An 18,611-nucleotide genomic window follows, 5' to 3' on the forward strand; every position below is an offset into this window, starting at 1 on the left:
CTGAGCCCTACACTGTTCTATCTGGCTATAGAGATTATTTAACCATGGTGCAAGGCATTATTTCCTGAAAAGAATCAATTCGCTCATCACAGAATCACAGATTTTGTTAGTTTACAAAGACTTAAGAAGTCTATCCCTTTAATTTTGCAAATGAAGGAGCTGAGGAGGCCCCAAAAAAGGAAAGCTACTTAACGTACTGTTATGCTGGTCTCCTGACTCCACATCCAGTGCTCCTTTCACCATAAACTACAGTTCTAATCCAGTGGTTAAAAATCAAATATGTGGCCCTGACTGGTGGGGCTCAGTGGATTGAGTGCTGGCCTGGGAACCAAAAGGTTGCCAGTCCGATTCCCAGTCCAGACACACCACTCAGGGCACAAGCCTGGGTTGCAGGCCAGGTCCCCAGCAGGGGTGTGGGAGACACAACCACACATCAATGTTTCTCTCCCTCCCTTCCCCTAAATAAAATCTTTTTTAAAAAAATCAAGTATATGGCCAGCACCGACCTAACCAACCTAGATACTGTGGAGAGAGACTAAAGTACAATATGAAACATTCATTCACAACATGCTCCATGAGGAAAATTAGCAGGCATTAGACATCTGGCATAGAAATCAAACGTGTGGTGGTAACAAATATACCAAAATGAAACACTTCACAAGCCAATGACACTCACAGTGATAACGCAGATGACACTCACAGTGGTAACTATCAATTAATGAGCACCTGGGTTTTGCCAGATACTAGGCTTGGTGATTCAGGTCTTTTCAACCATCCTGCAAGGTAGATATTATAAGCCCCACTGTATAAATCAAAGCAGTGAAGCCCGCTGAAGTAAGGTCACTTGCCAAAGGTCACGGTGCTAGGAATTGGTGAATGCTAAAAATGAAACCTGATTGGTGTCACTCCCAAGTTGGAGTTCAAACCACTGATTCTTAGGTTGAATGACCTTTACTCTTCATGAACTACTTTAACAATACATATTCACTGGACATGAGTTCTATCACCTTAGATAAAGACATTAATTTGTTAATGCATTCATTTGTTTAGTCATTCAACAAACATTTACTGAATGTCTTCCATGGGTCAGGCACAGGCATAGAGTGAAGAGGAAAAGGGAGATGACGAGAAGTACAGGGATGTCTTAGTTCATGGTTCTTGCTCAAACCACAATGTGATGAGGGAAGCTGCTGTGTGACACAGTGCTGTGGTGCACAGAGGACAGAGCACTGACTCCGCTCTGGACTGAAAAAGTGTGCTCTGAGCTGAGTCTTGAAGAAATCTCATTGGAAACAAGAGTGGGGCAGGGCTTTACAGGTTGAGTACAGTGTACACGGAAACAGAAGTTGGAGGGGAAAATCATGGTAAAGAGAAAAGATAGTTCTGCCCTGGCTGGTGTGGCTCAGTGGATTGAGCACCAGCCTGCAAACCAAAGGGTTGCAGGTTCGATTCCCAGTCAGGGCACATGCCTTCATTGTGGGCCAGGTCCCCAGTAGGGGGCGAGCAAGAGGCAACCACAGATTGATATTTCTCTCCCTTCCTTTCTCCCTTCCTTCCTCGGTCTCTAAAAATAAATAATAAAATCTTTAAAAAGAAAAAAAAGAAAAGAGAGTTCTATTTCACCACAGAGTAGGAGTGGGCACGCAGGTGTGTGTACGGTAGGGGTTTGTGTTTTCTGTCCTGCTACACAGTAATGCACATTCACTGCAGCAAGGTAATGGGGTAACATATAATGTTCATATATAGCAGAAGATTTCAGTAGGAAAGAAACATGATTAGTTTGTATTTTAGAAATTTTGATAGTGATGTGGAAATTGATGACAGAGAGCCACGAAGTACCCTTACATTTTTTTACCTTCTCAGGTTTTATGAAGATGGGTTCAAACCATGAAACACAAGGAATTACAAATAATTTAAGCCCAATTTTCCTCAAATGTCTGACTTCTTACTATGAACAAGACACTGAAGTGTGCACAAATATACAGGATAATGTCCCTACCATCAAAAATTTTACAACCTGATAATGCATAAAGGCTCGTGAATTATAAGAAACAACCTTTCAATTTGGTCCCGTTCACTTTCAAATTTTAAAGGCTAAATGGAGAGATTTTCTGAAAATATATATTCTGTAATATTTGGCACAGAGAAAAAGAAAAACAGTTCCCTCTTGAGCTAAATTTTCTAAGTTTGAACTTTAACAGGAAAAATGATCTCTATATATTTTGGTAGCCACCCTTTCTGGTTTGTTTTCTTAACAAATATTTCATATTTCATGCTATTACAGTGCGCCTGCCGTAGTCAGGCTCATTGCACGGAAGGGTTTATATGTGCTCCAGTTCTTAAAGTACCTGTGTATTTCTAAGTATGTTTTTTTCATGGTTTTATAAAGATAGATGATTTTTAAAATTCTAAAGGTGGTAAACTTTAATATCTAGCTTTCTACTAAATATCAACTATTAAACGACAACAGCAAAATAGGCATCAGTGTACTAGGGGTCAGGAGATTAGGATTAAACTGATTAACCTCCCAAATTTGTCACTTACTAGCTATAAAACCTATTTCACTTATGAAATGAAGATAACAACACTTGCTTCACCTACCCAGAGAAGTTAGAGAAAGCATCAAATTAAAAAAAAAAACAACTGATGTTAAAAATCATGAAATTTGAAAATACTGTCTAAATAAAAAGTATTATAAGTTATGTTTGTAATAATAATCCCCAGGACTTCATGATGCTAAAATGGCTGTTTAAATTAATTTTAATTTCAGAGACTTCTAGAAAATATTTGATATGTGTCCAGTATCCTATATTGTCCAAGTAAGATTCAATTGGGCTAATATAAATATCATATTAAGTAGTTTTGGTATTATTATAAACAAATTGTTTGAAAATAAGAATAACATTTTTGGCATATATGCCAGCACTCTATTTACCAGAATATTCTATTATTTAAATTGACAATTCCTTTCCATGGCATGCAGCTAAATGATCACTTACTATAACCAGTGCGAACTTATTTCTTCATCTATTTAGCATAACCCCCCAAAATGTGTCAAAACAAATGAATCTTCAGGCCCCCAACAACAGAATATTAAATTAAAAATTAAACCTTATAGGACTTTTCCGTTTCCAAAGTATATGATTTCCAGGTAAAAACAAAGGGTAAAAGGTCACAGTGTACTGGCCTCTGGGTAAGTCATACATCTATAGGAAATTACCGCCAGCATCCTCTCATATGACTAACAACCTTCTCATTTCATTTATTATTCTGCCTCACAGTGATTCAAACACGTGAGAAAGTTTGGCGAAGGGTTTTTGTTTGGAGAATGTGGGACATATTTCAACCAGGTTGGTGGGGGAGGGAGGAAGGAACAAATGCCAACAGTAGTCAGCTAATTGTGTCTGCCTTGGCTCCGGTGGGAGGACCATTATGTATTCCGATACAGATGAAAATGGGATATGGCACAGAAGCGCAGAACGGTCATGTGTGCGCGGGACATCTGGCAACCTAACATTCGCATGGGAAAAAGAAAGCATGAAATTTTACAACCATACAGAACAAAATGTCTGAAACTCTATAGCTGAGCTCATTGTTTTTCTTAGCCTTTCTCATTGCTTTTTTCCTGTCAGTTATACCACAGATACCACATAACAGGCAACAAGTGAACCAGCTGCATTGCCAGTGAAGCTCTTATAAGGATTAGAGGAAAAGGCAGCTGAAGTCCAATATTACTAAAGGCATTCGCAAAAAGATGAATACCAAAGGGAATTTCTGTATTGCAGCGTTTAATGTTTAACGCTGCCTTCTGTTGTAAAATCAGTTGTGTTTTAAGAAATGGAGGAAGGACAGACCAATAAGGGCCAAGGCCAAGTAAAATCTGCGTACGAATTAACGATATTTAATGGAAAATGTAAATATGTTCCAATAGTTTAAATAATTATGCTCAAGTAAAATGTAGAAAATAAAATTCCTGCCCTAGAAAATCCCAAAAATTGGCGGTCTCAGCTGCCTTCCACTCCTCTCTGGTTCCTCTCCAGATATGCTCTCATCCTGGGTCCTTTTCTCTGCTTGTCTCTCAGAAACCTAAGTAACAAAACATTCACAGACAATTAACCATCGGTAACCTGCAACACGGAGACTTCCTCCTCACTGCCTTTCCATAACAGGGAGGAAAGTAGATGAGAAAAGCTCCTTACACTGATTTAATAACTTTGTTAAAGCTTTTTAACATAATAAAGACACTGTTATACAGATGAAGAAAGGACAGACAGGCAAGGGCTACAAAGCTTGAGTCGGGCCACATGGTGAGGCCAAGTGAGGAGCAGAGGAGCTCCTCTAGATTTCAGATGTAGTTTCCAACTCACCCTGTGACCTTATGAAAGTTAATTGGCTTCTCTTTTGAGGTTGGTTTACCATGGGAAAAAATATCATGGTGATTTTCATGCTGCTTACCATTGTAAAATAGTGCAAAAGGTAATTCAGTTATTCGATAAACATTTTAAAAAGTTTTCTATCATATGTCAGACACTGAGTTAGGATCTAAATGAGATAAATGTCAAACAGCAAGCTCAGATATAACCTAAAATGCTACTGTTGCCCTAAAAGCTGCCTAACTCTTTAAAGGGATATTGCTTTTGCATAAAGAATAGATTAAAGAGACATCAATTTGAGATTTTCTTTTGTATTTTATATTCTAAGAAATTTCCATTATTGCCTCATAGCTGTGTAGCCTGTAAAAATGAGCAGAATTACATGAGAATTCACGCTTTTCCTTCCTACCAGATGTGACAGCTGTTACATTAGTTATCATTTCCAAGAGTGCTGATGTGGACACTGCATAGCAACTATCCTTATTACTAAGACTCCTAATTAGTCTCTTTATTGATCTCTCATAAAAAGAGAATATAGAACTAACAGTCAATGAGCACCTATTGTTGGCCATACTCTGCACTCGCTATTTTACATAGGAAATCTAATTGAATCCTAACAAATGATTGGCAAAATATGAATCATTCTCCTCACATTATAGTTCTAGGAAGCAAGTCTTAGTGAGACGAAGGTCACTTAGGAGAGACTCGTGAAGTTCTAAGACGAACTCAAGTCTTTCTCTCAAATCCCATGCTTTTACTGACCCATACAAAGAATACTATAGCTAGTATGGTTGATATTTATAGAGACACTGAAACCCAGAGAAGACAGATTCTCCATGGAGGCTAAAGAGCAAGTTGGTGACACAGTCAGATCTAGAATGCATGTCTTCTGTTTTCCAGTTTAGTGGGGTTTTCTTCAGTTTAACTTTTTTAAAAAATTTCACTATGTTCACCAAATATGATTAAATGATTAATTGAATAAGAGATTAAGCAGTATTATTCTTAGCATTCACAATTCATTAAGAACTGTTTTCTACAAGAATCAAATTTAAAAGGAAAACCACTTTGATATATGAACACAAGTTTGACCTTTTCTTTCTCATTTTTATTTGATATGTTGGTTTGGCTAGAAGTTTCCTGGCTTCTTAGAAGTTTTATCAACTTGTTTCTTGTTAATTGGTTTCTCCAGTAAAATAGAAACCATTATTTAAAATGGCAATTAAAAACATACCACACAAGACTATAAACCGACTAGAGGAGACAAACCAACTAGAAGGAACACGGCATCCAACAACAGCAGAATACATATTCAAATGAACATGGAACATTCTTCAGAATAAATCCTACACTCGACCATAAAATAACCATCAGTAAACATGAAAAGACTGAAATCCTGCAAAGCATGTTCACCAACAATAATGGAATGAAATTATAAGCAATAACAGAAGGAGATTAGGAAACTTCCCAAATATGTGGAAATAAAACCATATGCTCCTAAGTGACCAATGAGTCAAAGCAGAAATCACAAAGGAAATAAGGAAATGCTTCTAGATGAATGTAAATGAAAACATAACATAAGAAAACTTATGGGATGTAACAAAATCAGTGTTTAGAGAAAAATTTATGGTTTTAAATGCCTACATTAAAAAAGAAGGTCTCAAACCAATAATAACCCAATTTCCACCTTAAGAAACTTAAAAAAAAAAAAACTAAACTGAAAGTAGGCAAAAGGGAGGAAATAATAACAATTAGTGCAGGAGTTAATGAACTAGAGAACACAAAAACAATACAGAAAAATCAACTAATCCAAAAGCTGGTTCTTTACAGAGATCAACAAAATTAGCAATCTTTTAGACAGACTAAATAAGAAAAAAGAAATAAAACTCACATTACTAAAGTCTGAAATGAAAGTTGGGACATTACTACCAACCTTACAGAAAGAACAAAGACTATGAGAGAATACTATGAAAAAATACATGCCAACGATTTGATAATTTAGATGAAATGAAAAAAAACCCTCCAGAAACACATAAACTGCTGAAACAGATTAAAGAAGAAATAAAGAATAAGAAGAAATAAAAATGTCTGAATAGATCTATAACAATTGAAGTGATTAAGTTGGTAACTAAAAAATTTTTCACAAAATAAGGCCAATTACTAGACGGCTTCACTGGTGAATTCTGTCAAACATTAGTGAAAATGCCAATTCTTCACAAAGTCTCCCAAAAATTATAAAGGAGGGACCACTACTACACTAATACCCAAACTACACAAAGGCATCACAGGAAAAGAAGGCTACAGACCAATATCCCTTACCAATTTTTTTCAGTGTGACAACATGATTTATTCAAATATGATGCTACCACAAACCTTATCAATTTAGACACAAAACTCCTCAACAACATACTAGCAAACCTAATCCAGCTATGAAAAAAGAATCTCATGCCATAACCGATTAGGATTTATTCTAAGAAAGCAGGAGTGTTTCCAACATGTGAAAATCAATCAACATAATGCACCAAATTAATAAAGGACAAAAACTATATAATTATCTCAATGGAAAAAGTATCTGAGCCCTGGCTGGTGTGGCTGAGTGGATTGAGTGCTGGCCTGCAAACCAAAGGGTCGCCGGTTCACTTCCCAGTCACAGCACATGCCTGGGTTGCTGGCCAGGTCTCCAGTAGGGGACATGTGAGAAGCAACCACACAATGATGTTTCTCTCCCTCTCTCTCTCCCTTCCCCTCTCTCTAAAAATAAATAAATAAAATCTTTTTTTTAAAAAGTATCTGACAAAATCCAACACCGCTTCGTGATAAAACACTCAACAAGCTTAAAAATACAAGGGAAGCTTTTCAAGTTGATAAAAAAGCATCTATGAAAACTCCTCAGTTCACATCATACTTAATAATGGAAGACTAAATATTTTCTCTACAATTAGGCAGGAAGACAGGGATGCTGACCCTCACCACTTCTATTCAACACGGTGGTGGAGATTCTTGACAGGAAGATGCCGTGCACCGTTTGTGCGAGCTCAGACTCACTCATACATGCGGTGTCCCACCTCAAGCATACAGAATGTCTTCTCATTTTCCGTTTCAGGGATTTTGCTAAATATTCAGAGCCCACTAAAGCCAGTGTTCAAGAAGTTTAAGGAAGTTAATACCACTGGGGGCACTTACCAACCAACGCGAGAGCTGGTGGGTGAACGATCTAGCCTCCATTCTTGCAGGTGTCCATTCTGGGCAGGCATTCTGTCTGCTTCTGTGATATCCTGGCATGATCAAGTCCCGATTGCCTCCATAAGTGATTTTAATAAAGCCCCCTAATACTGTCATTTCTTTATTTTCTGTCTCTGGCTCCTTGCTTCCTTACTCTTGATTCGTAGGCTCATCTCTCAGATAAACTACCAACACTCAAGTCCTTATCTCAGGTTCTATTGCACAGAGTGAGAGTGGCACTTACAGACAAGACAAGTTGCAGTAATAGGCCACAGCACACGCTGATGGCCTCAGATATGAGAGACGGGTTCATAAACCATAGAAAGAGGTTGAAGTTGTATTATAAAATGCAATGTGGGTTCACTAAAGAGTTTCGGACAAAAAATAGTGTGTGTGCGCGCGCGCGTGTGCACACAGCAGCATTCAAACGTTATGGGAAAGAATTGTGGGAAAGTGGAAGGAGAGTGTTCTAGGTTTGAAATTTTTGGTGCCCCTGTTCTGCCATTTTCTTATTGTGTGACCAGAATATTTCACTTTTAGAGTCTCTTTTTCTACTTTATTTTTTAATTGTTTTTCTTTTTAAAAAAATTTTTCCATCACCATTTATCGTCCCTATACCCTTTGCCATTGATTGAAAGGAAATTCAATACCTAAAAAGAACACTATATTTGGAGTCCAAAACTTAAGTTTTAATGAAGTCCAAACTGTGAAATCTCAAGTCCCTTAATCTCCCCAAATCTACTTCCTCATTTGTAAAATGAGGCCAGTTAGGTCTCTCTTAGGAGGCTTTTGACCAAATAAGACCAAAGAAAGTAAGAATGTGTTGGAATCTATAAAGCGCTATCCAAACTAATTAGAAGGTAGAAAAAGATAACATTCTTAATTGACAAGGGGTAGTGAAGAAATTGCTTTAATGCATCATAATTCAGGTACAATGGTGTCAAGTTTGTTGTATTAAGTCATTTTATACTTACTGAGATGGTCCCACACTTCACTAGGGTTGACACTATAAACCTCCCCAACAAAAACCCAAATTTCTACCTCCTGAAACATCTGGAGCACCCAGAAGACCTTCCACTCCTCCTTGCCACCAGCTGGATGAAGTGCAATGGCTGATTGGACTTTGAGTGCCTGCAATTGTCCAAGCCTGGAGGAAACAAGACCAATACGAGTTGGTCATTAGTTCCTTTACGAATAATTTTTAAAATTTTTATTGTTGTTCAATTACAGATGTCCCCATTTTTCCCCCATTACTCTCCCCTGCCCTACCCACCCCCAACTCCCACATTTAATTCTCCCCCATTGTCTTTGTCCACGGGTCCTTTACACATGTTCCTTGACTTGACCCTTCCCCTTCTTTTTTTTTTTAAGATTGTAGTTATTTATTTATTTTTAGAGAGAGAGGAAGGAGAGAGAGAAACATCATTGTGTGGTTGCCTCTCGTGCGCCCCCCACCAGAGACCAGTAACCCAGGCATGTGCCCCAGACCAGGAATTGAACCAGGGACCCTTTGGTCCACAGGCCTGCATTCAATCCACTGAGCCACACCAGCCAGGGTGATCCTTCCCCTTCTTTCCCTCATTATCCCCTCCCCCCCCCACCGTCCCCTGTGGTTACTGTCAGAATATTCTTTATTTCTATGTCTCGGGTTATATTTTGCGCACCTGTTTGTTTTGTTGATTAGGTTCCACTTATAGGTGAAATCATATGGTATTTGTCCCTCACCGCCTGGCTTATTTCACTTAGTATAATGCTCTCCAGTTCCATCCACGCTGTTGCAAAGGGTAGGAGCTCCTTTCTCTCTGCTGTGTAGAATTCCATTGTGTAAATGTACCACTGTTTTTTGATCCACTCATTTACTGATGGGCACTTAGGTTGCTTCTAGCACTTGGCTATTGTAAATTGTGCTGCTATGAACATTGGGGTACACAGGTTCTTTTGAATTGGTGGTTCAGGATTCTTAGGCTATAATCCCGGCAGTGGAATTACCAGGTCCATTTTTATGTTTCTGAGGAAATTCCATACAGTTTTCCACAGTGGCTGCACCAGTCTGCATTCCCAACAGTGCAGCAGGGTTCCCTTTTTCTCCACCACCTCGCCAGCACTTGTTTGTTGATTTGTTTATGATGGCCATTCTGACTGGTGTGAAGTTGTACAAATAATTTCTTAAAAGGAAAATAAAATAGGGAAATGTTGCAACTTATTATTCTCTAATATACTAAAAATTGCCAACATCCAGGGGAGCCTTTTTTAGCAATAAAGCATTTTAGATTTAACATATGTGCAGTGTTTTTAGACATAATCCTTTTACATACTTAATAAAGTGTAAACATAACTTTTATGTGCACTGGGAAACTAAAAATATTGTGTGATGAGTCTTATTGAGATACTCACTGTTTCGTGGAGGTCTGGAAGGAAACCAGCAATATCTCTGAGGTATGCATGCATATGAAAAGTTGCAGGATCTAGAATAGCTAAAACAAAAATGACAGAAAAGAACAATGTAGAAAAAAAGCACTCTCTGATATTATGTTGTTATATAGCTATAGTAATCAAGGTACTATTATATTGGTGGAGGGATAGATACAAAGATCAGTGGAACAGAATACAGGTCATAGGAAGAGACCCATACAAATATTCCCAACTGACTTTTTTAAAAGATTTTATTTATTTATTTTCAGAGGGGAAGAGAGGGAGAAAGAGGGAGCAAAATGTCAATGGGTGGTTGTTTCTTAAGCTCCCCTGACTGGGCACCTGGCTCACAACCCAGGCATGTGCCCTGACTGGGAGTTGAACTAGTGACCCTTTCATTCAAAGGCCGGTGCTCAATCCATTGAGCCACACCAGCCAGGGCCCAACTGATTTTTGACAAATATGGAACACCAGTTTAGTCTGGGATAGAGCAAGTGGACATACATGGGGGGAAACCATACATTATAGAAAAGATAATTCAAAATGAATCATTGATTCAAATGTAACACATAAAAATTATAAAACTTTTAGGAAAAAATTATAAAAGAAAGTCTTCAAGGTCTAGGGCCAGGCAAAGAATTTCTAGAGTTGACAGCAAAAGACCAATATATAAAAGGAAAAATTGATAAATTGGATTTCATCAACATTAAAAGTTTTTGCTCTGTGAAAGCCCATGGGAACAGAATAGAAAAACAAGTTAAGACTTGGAGAAAATATTTACAAAAGACATTTCTGATAAGAACTAGTATCTAGCCCTGGCTGGTGTGGCTCAGAGGGAGCATTAGCCTTTGAACCAAAAAGTCGCTGGTCGGATTCCCAGTCAAGGCACATGCCTGGGTTGCGGGCCAGGTCCCCAGTTGGGGGTGTGCAAGAGGTAACCAGTGGATGTTTCTCTCACACATCAATGTTTCTCTCCTTCTCTTTCTCCCTCCCTCCACTGTCTCTAAAAAAATGAATAAATAAATCTTTTAAAAATAACTAATATCTAAAATGTATAAAGAACTTTCAAAACTCAACAGTAGAAACCAAACAATACAATTAGAAAACAGGCACAAGACAGAAACACACATTTCACTAAAGAGGATATACAGACGGCAGGTAAACACATGGAAATTGTTCAATAGCAGATGCTGGCAAGGGTACAGATAAACTGGATCATTCACATATCGATGGTGGAAATGTAAACTGATACAACCATCCTGGAAAACAGTTTGCCAGTTAATTACAAAACTAAACAAGCACTTACGTAAGTCAAAGGGCATTTATTCTAGAGGAATAAAAGTTGGTCTTCATAAAAAGCCTTATTTATAAGAGCTAAAAGATAGGAACAGACCACATCCCCTTCAATGGGGGAGTATACCATGCAGTACCACTCAGTAATAAAAAGGGATGAACTATTGAAACATGAAACAACTTGCATGAATCCACAGGTAATTATGGTAAGTTCAAAAGTGGCTGTTCAGAAAGGTCACTGCCCTGGCTGGTGTGTCTCAGGGCATTGAGTGCTGGCCTGAGAACTGAAAGGTTGCCAGTTCAATTCCCAGTCAGGGCACAGGCCTGGGTTGCACGCCAGGTCCCCAGTAGGGGGCATGTGAGAGGCAACCACACATGGATGTTTGTCTCCCTCTCTTTCTCCCTCCCCTCCCCTTTTTCTAAAAATAAAATAAAATCTTTAAACAAAAACAAAAAGGTCACTAATTTTATAATTCTATTCATGTAACATTCTTGAAATAAATTATAGAGACGGGTAAGTGATTAGTGGCTGCCAGGGAGTTGGGGGGTGGGAGTCGGGGAGTGTCTATGAAAGGGCAGCACAAGGAATCCTGGTTGTGCGCAGCTCTTCAGTGTCTTGACTATGATGATGGATACACCAACCTACACATGTAATAAAATTGTGTAGAACTAAATACACACAGAAGTACAATTTAAACGAGAAATCTCTCTAAACCATTGGTGAATTGCAATGTCTCTGGTTATATTTTGCTTGCTTGTTTGTTTTGTTGATTAGGTTCCACTTAAAGTGAACAATAATAAAATAAAAAATGGAAAAAACAATAAAGTGAAACAAAGAAAAAAAAAGACTGGTGAATTGTATCTATGTGAATATGCTGACTGAGTTACAGTTTTGCGAACCATTATCCTTGAGGGTAACTGGATAAAGGGTACTCAACACATCTCTACATTTATTCTTACAACTGCATGTAAATCTATAATTATCTCAATAAATTTTTTCCATTTTTATTTTCAGTACATGAAATTTACTCAAAAAACATTCTAAAAATGTACATTTTTTAAAACAAAGTATAATAAAACATAAAAAATCCCGAACAGAATACTTGGTATTTGCATTCAAAATTAAATTAGCAAAGTATGAAATATTTATAAAGCTATAGTTTTAAAAAATATTTACAAAGTTATATGCAATTTTGTAGAATTGATATAAAATAGCTCCATAAACATTTTAATTTAAAATGGCTTATATACTCACATTTTTTATTGGATACCACTGCTCTAGAAGATTCTCTTTTGATTTTCTAAATACTGGATAGTTTCTGAAATGGAAATAAATGCAAATGTTAAAACTCGGGCATTAACTAAAATTCATTGTGACCGTGTTGCACTTAAAGGTCACTTGCCTGAATACATGTCGATTTGAAAATGCCCAGCATGACCCACGTCCCTCATTTACTTTATCTGCTTAAGAGCTATACCCCGGATGGACATTTAAAAATATTTCATAATCAGCATGTCATAGACATTCACCAATGAGGATGGATTTTTGCTTAATATAACCAGTGCAACCACACTGGTGTAATGAGCTAACCATTTTCCCTCTTGCTCGGTACAGGCATACTTCAATTTATTGTGCTTCACAGATATTATGTTTTTTTAACAAATTGTAGGTAAGACCCACTACCAGCAAAAAGATTATGACTTGCTGAGGGCTCAGATGATAGCATTTTTAGCAATAAAGTATTACTTGACTAAGGTATATATATTGTTTTTTAGATGTAATGCTATTGCACACTCAATACACTGCAGTATAGTGTAAATATAACTTTCATATGCACAGTGAAACCAAAAAGTTCGCTAGACTAGCTTTATTGTGATATCCGTTTTTATTGCAGTGATCTGGAACTGAACCTGCAATGTATTTGCGGTATGCCTGTACCAGACTATTTCCTACATAATGTGCTTTGGGATACTAAAAATACCTACCTTCTTCGCGACCACCAACCAATTCTGAAATAATCAGTAAATGCATATTGAGCACTGTTTGTTTGTTTAAGACGTTGTTTGTTTATTTTTAGAGAGAGGGGAAGGGAGGGAGAAAGAGAGGGAGAGAAACATTCATGTGTGGTTGCCTCTAACATGCCCTGTACTGGGGACACGGCCCACAATCCAGGCCTGTGCCCTGACTGGGAATTGAACTGGCGACCTTTCAGTTCGCAGGCCAGCACTCAATCCACTGAGCCACACCAGCAAAGGCTTGAGCACTGTTTTAACAGTAGAGATCGTACTGGATTGAAACTTGGAGGTGTGGATTCTCAGGGTTTCACCTGGGTCAAGTCCTACCTTTCTCCTACTTTTGCCCCACCCTGTATATGCCTTTTAAAATATGAAATAACAAAAACAACTACACCTATGGTTTTGGAAACCGCTTTCCCCTTTTTGGACCTCAGTTGCCTTGTATACAAACTAAGGTGTTCGAATCAGGCAATCTCTGATGTTCCTTCCACATGACTCTGAAATGTTGCTATGAAAAAGAAACCCTTGGTAGCACAGGGATTGAACAGTTTCACCACACAAATCCTAAGTAGCCAGCCCCTCAAACAGTTACTAGGTCTGTGGGCTATTGCCGCATCCCCCCTTGCTCCCGTACAGCCACTCTATAACACAGAATCCCCTACAATAAGACACTAGGCAAAGTCCCAACTGGTCTAATGGGAGTTGTTACTTAAGGATTAAGTTGGAATCTCAGCCGTTGCTCTTCTGAAAGTTGAAAAGATTGCATTGTTAAACTATGTCTAGGGAAGAAAAAAGAAGCTATTCATGGTCTCTGAACACATGCTTATGTTTCAGTTCCAACTGCTTATACATTTGCATCTGTTTTCATTCTTGGAAATGTGATTGCCTTTTTTAGGATTACGGCAACAGACAAATATTGTACTGTGAGAATCTTTCCATTGCTGTACTGAATAGTGTACTCCGGAAACATCCCTGGGACATTTGGAATGATTGATGATTTTGTGATTATATTTCATGGGAATGGGCAATGCAACTGAACAGGTGCAGAGGAGAAAAAGTGCTGTTTGAATCTGGAGGATTTACTTCCCCAAACTGCTTCTGCCTGTGCCGGAATAAGTGATTTCACTCTCCGGACCCATTTCCAAATGTGTAAAATAAGGGAGTTACACAAACCCAGAGTGGCTGACCTTGTTCTACAATCCAAAGGGAGTTATATGGCACCATCAAAAGTGAGGGGAAATGAAAATACATAATTCTTACAATAATAGAAAGAAAAACAGCACAGCATGATGTAAAATAAAAATTTGGCTCTCTTTTCCAACTCCCCAGAAGTAATCAAAGCTAACAGCTCCTGGTGTTTATTTTTGGATATTTTCCATGCATATATAAACACATATATATATTTTATTTTAAAGGATAAATATATAAGTGCATATCTAAAATGGATTTTGAAATTAATAGTCACATTTTTCTAGAGCATTATGGATTTTTATACTTATTAATTCTTATAAAGAATCCCTAGAAGTAGAATTAAACTTATCTGATATTTTAAACTTTTAGTAATTATGCTATAGAAGTATTTCTTTGTGCCTTTTTCAATCTCTCTTAATAATGCTCTGTGTTTTTTAGTATACAGTTCCTTCATATCCAAGTTTCTTTCTAGGTATTTTTATTCTTTATACTCCATTGCACGGATAGGATATATTTTGTATATTCATTCATCAGTGGGTGGACATGTAGGTCATTTCTGCTTGTGGCTATTAACAATAATGCTGCTTATAGTTAATAATACTGTAATAACTATTTATGATGTCAGATGGATATTAGATTTGTCACGGTGTTCACTTCCTAAGGTATATGAATGCCTAATCACCGGGTTGCATACCTAAAACTAATATGATATTGTATGTCATCTATACTTGAAAAATTAAAAATATTTTTAAATAGATTAATTAAAATGAAAATAAAAATTAAGTCATCAATAAAGTGGTACTTTTTCATCATAAGAATAAAGCTGCTATAAGTATCCACATACAGTTCTTTGTGTGAACACATTTTCAAGTCTCCTGGATGTATACCTAGGAATAGAATTGCCGAGCCATATGGTAATTTTATATTTAGCATTTTCAGGAATGGGACAACTGTTTTGCAAAGTGGCCATACGATTTTACATTATAACCACAAATGCATGAGGAAGAGGACCAATGTCTCCACATCCTCACTAACACTTGAAATTGGCCATCTTTTTGGGGATGACACTGGTTAACAAAATGATACAGGCTTCAGGAGCACAATTCTACAACACGTCATCTGCACGTTGCATTGTGTGTTCCCCACCCCAAGTCAGGTCTCCTTCCATCACCACTTATCCCCCTTTACCCTCTTCTGCCTCCCCCACCTCACGTTCTGTGTAGTAATCACCATACTGCTGTCTGTGTCTGTGAGTTCTTTCTTATATTTTTTTCTCTTTTGCTTAATGCTGCAACACTCCCCAGCCACCCCACCCCTGACAGCTGACACCCTGCTCTCTATCAGTCTGACTCTGTTTTGCTTGTTAGGTTATTTTGTTCATAAGACTCCACATATGAGTGAGATCATGTAGTACTTGTTTTTTCCTGACTGGCTTATTTCATTTAGCATAATCTTCTCCAAGTCCATCCATACTGTCGCAAAGACTAAAATTTCCTTCATTTTTACAGCAAAATAGCATTCCATTGTGTAAATGTACCACAGCTCTTTTATCCACTCATCTACTGATGGGCACTTGGGCTGTTTCTAGCACTTGTCTATTGTAAATAGTGCTGCTATAAACACAGAGGCGTATATATTGTTTCAAGTTAGTGTTTTGGGTTTCTTTGGATAAATTACCAGAAGTGGAATCACTGGATCAAAAGGCAGATCCATATTTAATTTTTTGAGGTGTCTCCATACTGCTTTCCACAGTGGCTGCACCAGTCTGCGTTCCCACCAATAGTGCACTAGGGTTCCCCTTTCTCCACAACCTCGCCAGCACTTACTGTCTGTTGATTTATTGATGGTGGCCATTCTGACAGGTGTGAGGTGATGTCTCATTGTGGTTTTAATTTGCATCTCTCTGATGATTAGTGACATTGAGCAGAATTCGCCATGAAGTCAATGAGTTCTCAGCTTTTTTGTAAAAAGTTCATCAAATCCTTTTACTTGTTGTAAATACATACAGATTTTCTATCTCATCTTGATTAATAGTCAGTAGTTTTGTGTCTTTCTAGGATATTTTTATCTTCCTGAAGTTATATAATTTAGTGAAGCATAATTTTCACAGCAATCCCTTACACTGCTCTGACTTGCGTAAGGATAATGGTAATGGCCCCTTCTTCACCTGATGTTACATCCTGAGTCTGTTTTCTTTTTTGCTCTTTCAGTCTAGGTCAGTTTGTCAATGTTGTTCATCTTGTCGAGAGTTGACATTTGTGTTGATTGATTTTTTTCATTGTTTTGTAATTCTCTATTTTATTATTTCCACTGTAATCTTTATTGTTTCCTGCTGCTGCTTGTTTTGAATTTAGTTTCCTCTTATTTTTCTAATTTCTTAAGTTGAAAAGTTAGGATTTGGAATGGAGGTTGTTTTTTTTTAATGTAGACATTTACCATTACAAATGAGAGTTGCTTTTGCTGCATCTTATAATTTCTTGTATGTTGCTTTTTTACTTGTATTCCTTTAAAAGTCATTTGTAAATTCTTGTGACTTCTTCTTTGTATCATTAACGATTTAAGGGTGTGTTGTTTAATTTCCCCACATTTGTGAATTTCTCAAATTTACTTAAATACACAGAATCTAAAAGGGATAAGTGGGTGAATGGTAAATGTACATTTAAGTAAATGTGAAGAGGTCTGACAAGAGGGATGAAGGATAGTGGTCTCGATGGGAAAATATGAGGGGAAGCAATTAGGTGAAAAGAGAAATGTGTGGGAGTATCGTCACTAATAGCTTATGGCAATTACCCTCAGAAAAATCCTGTTACTAAACAAAACTATATGCTAAGCTTCTTCCAATAACAAACACTAAGAAAAAGTGACATTTTAATCAATAAAAGTGTAATCTATAAGTGCAAAACTTTAATTCGTATTACAAAGTTAATCAAAATGATCGCAAGGTGGTGGTGGAGTTTGATGTGTCAAATTTGGTACTTAAAACCTGTACTTGAGGTTTTGTTTAATAATAAAAATGCATACATTTTAAAACTGCTAATAAAACATTTTCAGATTCTCTAGATGATTTTTATGAGACCCAGTAATCCACAGAACATAACTAAACCATTGGCTTCACATGTACTTCTTCCTAGACTAATTAGCCATTTAATAAGTAAGTTTAAGAATTGAATAAATAAATGGTTAATGAAGAAATTTAAGACAGTAGGCCCTGAGGGTGGTATATGCGGCAGATGACTTGAAGAAGGTAGATCGAATTAAGTATTATAATTTTATACTTAAAAATGAAAATACTCTTGCTCTGTAACATACAATGCAAAAATAAACCTGCCAAAATCTTCTTCACTAGTGAGGAATGCGAAAAGATATAACATAATTCTTAACTGAGAGCAATGTCCCCCTAGACAAAAGCTGCATCCAAACTTTGGTGGGACATGAAATTTTTCTGTTTATCAACTAGAGGCATGGGATTTTGAAAGAATGAAAGCACTATTTTACAGCCTAAAAGCTCTAAATAATAGCAAACAGTAAGATAGACTTAAAAACTTCAGGTCTATTTTGTCTAATACAAACTTTTGTTTTACCTAAACCGAGGGCTGTAGATGGAGCTTGGCAGTTATTCTACTACTAAAGCAGAGGCTCTGAATCTCATAGTTTCAGGGGTTACGAAGTCCCTTTAAAACACATGCACCATTTCACATGCATACATGTACATTTTTCTGAAAGGCCCACAGCTTTCCTCAAATTCACAAAATGATTTGTACCCACCCCCAGAAAATGAAGGTTAAGAACTACAGAACTGAAGGATCCCATCTGCAAGAAAGCTGCATGGATTTTCACAGTGTGTGGTTTGCAAAAACAAAAGTGGAAGGTCATTTGGAAGGAGGAGAAGTTTACTTAATGAAAAAGCATTAAATGATAAGTTTCAACAGTCCTTTGGCTTCCATGATTAGAAAATGTTGCCATCTCAGTTAACATGCTGTGTTTGCTCCCGAGAAAAGGGTTTCTCTGGAAGGTAACTGTGGGCAAAACAGTGTTTAGGAAACAAGATTCTGTGCTGGAAGTGATGGCTCAGATAGGAAAATAGACCGCCTGCTCCAAGAGCACACG

Source organism: Desmodus rotundus, chromosome X (assembly GCF_022682495.2).
Source record: "Desmodus rotundus isolate HL8 chromosome X, HLdesRot8A.1, whole genome shotgun sequence".
In the NCBI taxonomy this organism is placed as follows: Eukaryota; Metazoa; Chordata; class Mammalia; order Chiroptera; family Phyllostomidae; genus Desmodus; species Desmodus rotundus.